Source organism: Triturus cristatus, chromosome 2_1 (assembly GCF_964204655.1).
Source record: "Triturus cristatus chromosome 2_1, aTriCri1.1, whole genome shotgun sequence".
NCBI lineage: Eukaryota > Metazoa > Chordata > Amphibia > Caudata > Salamandridae > Triturus > Triturus cristatus.
In genome coordinates, this window is record NC_140581.1 from 292,426,690 (window position 1) to 292,434,971 (window position 8,282).

The window sequence follows — 8,282 nt, forward strand, 5'->3', positions numbered from 1 at the left end:
GACCTGAACCAGAGCGGCTGGTAGTAGTAGATGGCTGACTTTACGGATTTTGCAAAGCTGGAACGTACATGAGGAGATCACAGTGCCCACATGAGATCTGAGGGAGAGTTCGGTATCGATGGTCACACCAAGACTTTTTACTGATTTCGCAGGAATCGGGGGGGGGGGCAAGTTTATTGGGCCAGAACTGCGGGCCCCAGTGAGAGGGGCTGGAGCCGGGAAGAAGGAGCTCAGTTTTACCAGGATTTAATTTTAACTGGTTATGGTCCATCCACTCCTGGATGAGTAACATGACAGAGTGGAAGTTGTTAACAGCATCCAAGGAGTTGAGTGGAAAGATGATCTGTAAGTCATCAGCGTAATTGTACACTGTGATGTCCCAGCTCAGAGGCGAGTGAATCAAGGGACGGAGGTAAAGGTTGAATAATAGGGGAGACAGGGAAGAACCCTGAGGGACTCCACAGGTCGTGTTGGTTTTAGACGCTGTGTAGGGGCCCAGGCGGACGGCCTGTGTTCTGCTGGTCAGGAAGGATTGAATCCATTTGAGGGCGGGACCTTTGATGCCTGCCCGCTCGACACGGTGAAGAAGGATGTTGTGGTCAACCGTGTCGAACGTGGCCGACAGATCCAGGAGTACGAGGGCCTGGGGGATCCCCGTATCAGCGTTCCTCCTCAGCGAGTCCAGGACTGCTAAATTAACAGCCTCGGTGGAATGGGCTGACCTAAAGCCGGCCTGATTAGGCTCCAGGTAGCAGGAGGCCTCGATGAAGTTGGAAAGACAGCGGGTGACGTGAGCCTCCATTAATTTGGAAAAGTAGGGCAACAGCGATATGGGACGGTAGTTAGAGAGTTCCGCCGGGTCCATGCCAGGTTTCTTCAGGAGAGGCACTAGAATGGCATCCTTGAAGGAGCTGGGGACAATACCGGTGCTGAGTGAACCATTCAGTAGAGGTAGAATGCAGTCAGGTAATTTGAGACAGACATCCCGTAGGACCGAAGGAGGACAGCAGTCGTTCGGAGAGCCTGATTTTACCCGGGTTGCAAGTTCAGCTAGTGAGTTGGGGTTAAGGATGGGAAAGTCAGTGAAGGTAGGTGAGTTATTTGAAGGAGAGTCTGGGGAGAGTATCTGAGGAAAGGGGGGGATGGAATCCTTAATTTTATTGATTTTCTCGATGAAAAAGAGATTAAGAGCAGCACAGGTCTCTTGGGTGGGGACCTGACCCGGGAGAGTTCTGTCGTCTGAAGTGAGTTTGTTCATGATTTTGAAGACCTCCTTTGATTTATTGTCCGCAGAAGAGATTCTGATTGCGAAATGTTCCGATTTGGCTAAGGGGATTGCGTTTTTGTATTCTCTGCGAGCTGTCATGTATTGCAGTCTATCTGGTGCAGAGTAATTGCGTCTCAACGTCCGTTCCAGCTGGCGGACCTTCAGTTTATGTTTCTTGAGTTCGCCAGAGAACCATCTGTGGGAGTTGCGGTGTCTGGTACAGGGGAACTTGGTAAGGGGGGCGAATTGGTCGCTGGCCGACATTAGCCAGGTACCGATATCACTTTCTAACGTGTCGATGTTGGCAGATGTAATGATAGCTGGACGGGTATCGGCTAAGGTCGCGAGAAAGCCTTGGGAGTCGTATGAGTTCCATTTGCGTGAGAGGCCACCAGCCATCAGAGGGGCGGGGGTCCTGCCTGTGACAGTGAGGATGGTGTCGACTAGGTGGTGGTCTGACCAGACGCAGGGGGAGACAGAAGGCTGAGAGAGTACCAGATTTTGAGTCCAAATCTGGTCCAGGATACGGCCCTTGATGTGAGTGGGTGAGGAGATTTGTTGGGTCAGGTTAAGGCTGTTAAGGGCTTCAAAGAGTTCCATGGCGTGAGGCCCGGCGTTGACGTCATTGAACCAGTAATTAAGGTCACCGAAAAGAGCTAATCTGGAGTGCAGTGTCAGTAGGTCGGACAACTGTTCGAACAAGGTGGCGGCAAAAAACGGCATAGGGTGTGGAGGTTGGTATAAAAGGAGAAGTGTAAGAGCTCCTACGTCAGTTTTCAGACTGATAATAAGGTTGTCTACTTCCGGGAGGGTAAGGGAAGATGTGGAGGTGAAGTTAAGGTGTTTAGATATGATGGCTGCCACCCCACCCCCGGGGCGATTTCCAGTGCGATCGGCATGGAGGATGTAATAGTCTGGGGGGAGGGCCGCCAGGATGTCAGGGAGGGAATCTGTAGTCAGCCAGGTTTCTGTGAGCAGGAGTACGTCTGGTTTCTCATTGGACAAGAGGATGTAGATATCGGCTTGGTGTTTTATCAGTGAACGGGTGTTCAGGTACAACACCCGGATGGAAGTGTCACTCCTGACCGATTTAGCGGGGGGTGTGCAACGACTAGGGAGGTGTGAATATGAGCGCGCGAGGCCAGCTGTGATGATCCGACTGGCGGTGGCAGGAGAGAGTGGGGGGTATGGAAATTGCAATTCTCTAAAGGCGTTGGCCGAGTATGAGGTGAGATAACCGGCATGGCTGGCCCCTGGACCCGGCCTGGCGCGGACGAGCGCAGATGGGCTTGCCTTTGGCGCGCCTTCGGCGCGCAAGCGGCGCGCCCGCTGAGCGCCTCCGCTGCGCGTCCGGGGGAGGCACATTTATTGTGTGAGAAAGGGGTGTGACCTTACGGCCGTGGGCGTGGCCTGTGGGTTTTACAAACGAATGGCGGCCAGAAATCTCAGACCCGCGGCAGCGTTCAAATCGGCTGCACAGGGGTTTCTAAGTAAGTAAGGGTGGGGGGAGTGCTCAGGGGAAAGTGCACATAGATAAAAACAATCAGTTTCAGTAATTGCAATTTCATAGAAAGACGAGCGTACTCCCGGCTTCCGCCTCAGGAGTTGATAACCTCAATACGAGCTCTGTGCAGCAGCGCACCTTAAGAAGTGGTCCAGGGGGCGTGACCTCACGGCCGTGGGCGTGGCCTGTGGGTTTTACAAACGAATGGCGGCAAGAAATCTCGGACCCGCGGCAGCGTTCAAATCGGCTGCACGGGGGTTTCTAAGTAAGTAAGGGCGGGGGGAGTGCTCAGGGGAAAGTGCACATAGATAAAAACAATCAGTTTCAGTAATTGCAATTTTATAGAAAGACGAGCGTACTCCCGGCTTCAGCCTCAGGAGTTGATAACCTCATTACGAGCTCTGTGCAGCAGCGCGCCTTAAGTAGTGGTCCAGGGGGCGTGACCTCACGGCCGTGGGCGTGGCCTGTGGGCTTTACAAACGAATGGCGGCAAGAAATCTCGGACCCGCGGCAGCGTTCAAATCGGCTGCACGGGGGTTTCTAAGTAAGTAAGGGCGGGGGGAGTGCTCAGGGGAAAGTGCACATAGATAAAAACAATCAGTTTCAGTAATTGCAATTTTATAGAAAGACGAGCGTACTCCCGGCTTCCGCCTCAGGAGTTGATAACCTCAAAAATGCTGCTAGAATTAATCCTAACCTTCGATCCATATTTGATATGACTCTATCCCCCACTCCAGGAATTTGAGCATATGAAACATTGTTTGCATCTAACTTATAGGAGTACTTGAGTGGAAACTATTTCGGTACTGCTGAGTTATTGCGTGTGGCAATAATGGCAACCATTATCTCACTGTCTATCCTCGTTTTTGAACGAGTGATTGCAGCTATGGAAGCCTTGCGTACAGCCCCCTTTGCAGCTTTATCAGCCAATTAATTCCCTTCAACGTGAACACCATCACGTTGATGACTCAGTGTGTGTATCATGTGAGCCCTTGGTAGTTCGTTTTTCAACTCCACTGCCTGTTACCATAGCATTTTGTGCTTAATCGTGCTAGCTTTTTCATCTTTAAACCCATTCTGTCCCCAGTGATATAAATATTCATTGTATGACTGTACACAGTAAAAGGATTCACACACGATTAGTGTGGGAGATTCGCGATCCGTATTTAATAGTGCCAGTATTAGTGCTTTCCATCATGTATACGTCCTTTAATGATAGCACACGCGGCGCTGTACTGTTGTTTACTCCCTATGGCCGGTTCAGCACAACCATCGGTATAAATAATGTATTCATACTGATCCAGAGGCATTATTTCATCTGGTAGAGGATATTCTTGTTCGCACTGCAGAAATGCTTGTGTTTTTAAATTTGGGAAGTACCTGTATTCTACGTCTGTTGCAACAAGAGAATTAGCCATTGTATCCATCTTGGATGTAAGGCTTTAGCATTGGGAACACTTGCATTTGTCGCAGCCTCTAAGGCTGGAACTGGGGTAACGACTATTATAAGTTTCCCTTGAGCCAGGGCTCTTTCTCTAACTACAGCAGTCTGTACTGCTGTTAGGATTTTTTCAGTTGATGCAAAACGCATCTCAGCATTTGTGTACAAATGTAATTTATATGCTATTGGTACTGTTTCACCTTCATTATATGTTAAATAGGTGTACAAAGATTGACCCACAACTATTCGGATCACCAGGTTGCGAATGTTTACGCGTGTCTATAAGTGTTTTGAAGCTATCATGTCAGCATGTAAGGAACGTAGAGTATCTGTGTGTTCCTGTGTCCATTGTCTAACTGAAAAGTCAGGCTTTATTAAATCGTAGAAAGGTTTTACTCTTTCTGCGTAATCCAAAATGTATGTTCTGCCAAAATTCAAGAATCCCAAGATTGATTGTAAATTCTTTAATGATTTTGGAGGTTGGAGCAGCACACACTTTTCTAAAACGTTAGCTGCCAGGCTTTTCCCTTCACTTGAAAGCTCATATCCTAGAAAAAGGACATTAAGGTGGGCTATATTCGATTTTTAAAGTTGAATTTGTAACCCTCTAAGAAGAATCCCAATATGGTATTCACTCTGTTCAAGTGTTTTCATCCAGGTCATCGTCCGTTAGATAAATATCATCCACATAGGACAATGCCTCTTCATCCAGATTTTGAAGTAATTCAGTTACTCTGGCTGAAAACAACCCTGGGCTGTTCTTACACCCCTGGGGGTGTCGACAAAATTGCCCTGGAACCCTAGTGCTGAGAATGCTGTCAGATATCTGCACTCAGGCGCTATATTTTGGCAAAAAATCCATTTGAGATATCTATTGCTGTTTTGTATTTTTTCCGTACAATGTTATTCATTAATGTGGCACTGTGTTCATTTTGAACTGTAAACGTCTTAGTGCAAGTGTTTAAATGTCTGTAATATAAAACCAAACTATATGAATTGTTGGGTTTTAATACAGGAAACAAAGGATTATTCATTTGAGAGGTGCAAGTTTCAATCACCCCTTGGTATTCAAGTTGATCTAAGATCTCCCTGACCTGTGTTATTGCTTCTTGCTTAATAGGATACTGCCTTTGTGCAGTTGGAGTATTTTTTTGTGGAATAATGTGGTGGGTTGAATCCTTATCCCATCCAACATGGTTTTTGTATAATGCCAGAGCTTGGGCTACTTCCCACTCCCACGCATTTGCATATTTTAAATGTTTTGGAACATGGTCAGAGAATGCTGATAAAATTACTGTTTCTCCCCAGGGCAATCCACGACGAATGCTGACGACCAATCTTGTTCAGCTAACAAAAGTTTATGGCCAAACGTTAGGTTCTCCCAAAAGAAACCTCTAACTGTCCTGCATTTGTCCCCCTCAATTTGGAGTGTTATTTCATACAATTTATGTTGGACACTTACTCTAGTATCAGGTGTTTCCACCGTAATATAATCATTCAAGTCCGCTGTCACCAGAAATTCCATCAGGTTCTGGTGAGCTATTGTTACTTCTGCCGCACTGTCTAGCATCGTCAGAGCCCATTCCCCGTTCAGTAGTCGAGTCCTCAGAATTCTGGGCATGTCTGATCTTTAGACCTGCAAACTTCTTCTTTTTAAACTGTGTTTTTAGTTTTGGTTTGTCTTCTTTTTTGGAAGTATAGTCTTGAGCGTTCTGCTTGTCTCTGGACTTTGTACGCTCAGTCTGACCTTCCTTCCCTCTTGGGGTTTTTTGATGAACCTTGAAAGGAACGAGAGGAACGTGTATCAGTTTCTTGATACCTGTCAGGTTTCCTAATATCCCTATTCCTAAGGTTATACCTCCTTTCGGAGGGCTCCTGTCGAAGAGATCTACCTCTGGATTGAGATCTGTTTTCTTGAACTTTAAGTTTTTTGTTATTGTCCCACTTCTTTTAAGAAGAAGTCGGTGTCTGCTTGAATGTCTCCATCTTGGGACTACCCATCGGTTGTGGCTTTAATGCTTGTCCACCCAAACTGTCCCTGCCTAATTCTACATACGCAGTTTCAATTGTTTTGGGTAATTCGTGTTCCTGTTGTAAAGGACTGAACTCCCTTAGGCCTTAGCGGATAGCCACTGATGCTGCCTCCCCTTTGATAATTGCTAATATTATTGTTGATACCTGGGCATAGTTACCTAGTAACTTCATCCCTAGGTTCAGAGCAGACTCTGCTCCATACTCATTTTGTATTTGTCTCAATACATCTGGTATTACTGCTACTGACAGGATACTATGAGTTCTTGTATATACAGCAGCGAAAACTGTACCCCACGAGGTACAATCCTCTATCTGTGGTGTGATTCCAATGGGCAAGCAGATTGTCCGTATTCTGTGTTTTTCATTAGGGCTTGTATTTGGGAATACTGCTCATAGCTGTGTTATTTTCTAAGCTATCCAGAATGGCATTTGTTCACGTTTTGCAGGCATTTTACCCATTACTGCGTGTAACGTTTGTGGTGTAATTTTAGTTGCTGTGTTTTGAAGGTGAGCTGTATTTGTTGTTACCATCACTGGCTGGACTGTAAGTGTCCTCATGAAGAATTGCGTCACGTTACTGTAAAGTTTTATTCATTCTTTGTGAAGTATGAGTAAGTCTGGTCCTGGCATTGTTTCAATGGCAGGATGTTGTGTGTAGGCTACTAATATTGGCCACGTTGGTCCCTCTCTTCTAAGCAGACCGAGTCTTACTCTACCTCTTATATGGGTTATGGCGCCTTTAAACCAGTATAAGTGTTCCTGATACGTGAGCGGAACCTCAATGTCCTCATACGAACAGTATTTCGCTGGTGCATCACCTTCTGTATAGAAGTTAAATGTTTTTGTTCTTGCATTTGCTGCTGGGAATGTAAACCATGAATAAAATACCCCTGATCTGTATGATTCGTGTGCCTCAATTATGAAAGCTACTATGCCACCCCTAGGTGTTAGACCATGTGCAAGCAGTTTCAGGGTGACTGCATTTCTAATATTTTCTGCAATGTGAATTACATCTGCATTTTCTTCTTCATCTGAGAGGTGCACATTTTGCACTGCTCCTCCCGCGTTATCCGCGTCTTCAGTCATTGTTTTATAGAAGAAGAACTATTCAAGGAAGCTTTAAGATAATGTGTTTTGCACAATTTTAGGAACACTGTGTCCTTCAAGCTTGATTAACCAACAGCCAATAAATAGGATATTTCGCCTACTCAGCAGTGGCGGAGTTTAGCGCACCCACTCCAGACGTCTCTGGTGTTTTGTGAATAGGGATTTCTGAGGTTAGCATGACTGAACTACTCAGATTCTACTGTTAAATAAGTACCCAACCCACGTTGAGCGCCATGTCGTGTAGTTCTTATAGAAAGTATACAGGATCTGTGCATTTAGACAACATACACTGTAGGATTGGTGTCAGACGAACTCTGATCACCCCCACCGGGTATGTTGGCCCTTTTGTGCCAACTAGATCACAGTGCCACTAGAATCTCCTCTTACCAAGGAGAGAATAGTTCTTAGCAACCATCAAACATGACAACCCTGCTCCCTCAGGACCGTGGAAACAATATAATACCTTTAGCTCAGTCACTCGTGCTTACTTAGTTTGTCTCAGAGAGATACACTGAATAAAACAGGCTGGGCATTTTCAAGTAAACATTTATTGAACAGTTGTTATTCTGGCGTAGAATAGATGTGCTGCAACAACCGTTATACAATACAAGATATAAATGATTAACAGTACTATAAACGTGAATGGATGGTATAGTTCTACCATCTTACTAAAATCATGAATACATTTGAGTATATAAAACACATGACAAAAGATGTGAACTCCTACGATGTCTTCCCTAACTAGATGTACCTCCATGTGCCTAGCATGGGTTTAGGTGTTAAGCCAAGAATCCCTCTAGGATTTAGTCAACCCCTTTACTTGAAATGTGAGACTATGGGACCCCGTCCTGGTCTCGAGCTGAACACCCCGCAATGGATGTTAGACCTCTGCAAGCTGGAGTATCTGCATGCAAGAACCTCAGCATCTC